Source organism: Corvus brachyrhynchos, unplaced genomic scaffold (genome assembly GCF_000691975.1).
Source record: "Corvus brachyrhynchos isolate BGI_N302 unplaced genomic scaffold, ASM69197v1 scaffold22, whole genome shotgun sequence".
In the NCBI taxonomy this organism is placed as follows: Eukaryota; Metazoa; Chordata; class Aves; order Passeriformes; family Corvidae; genus Corvus; species Corvus brachyrhynchos.
In genome coordinates, this window is record NW_008238355.1 from 2,924,738 (window position 1) to 2,925,079 (window position 342).

Below are 342 nucleotides of genomic sequence, written 5' to 3' on the forward strand. Positions count from 1 at the left end.
GGCTGAGTTAATTTTCGAGGTAGTTCTAGCCAGCTTTTTTTAAAAAAAAATTCAAAATAAAACGAAACTGGAATAATCTGAGAAGCTATATTTAAGTTTTACTGCCAGTGCTTGCGAAACACTCTCCTACAAAATGTCGGTGCAGCCTTTCACTTGAAACAGGTATTTGTTGCCGTCCTCCAGTGCTGGGTTGTTTTTTTTCTTTTCAATTTGGGCGGCAGGGATTAATTAACCCGTGTGCTGAACGCACTGCTGGGCGCGCTAGGGGAAACCCAATTTAGAAAACGGCGAGCCCGAGGGGGAGGGCTGCCGGACACTTCGGTACTGCCCTGGACACGCGGG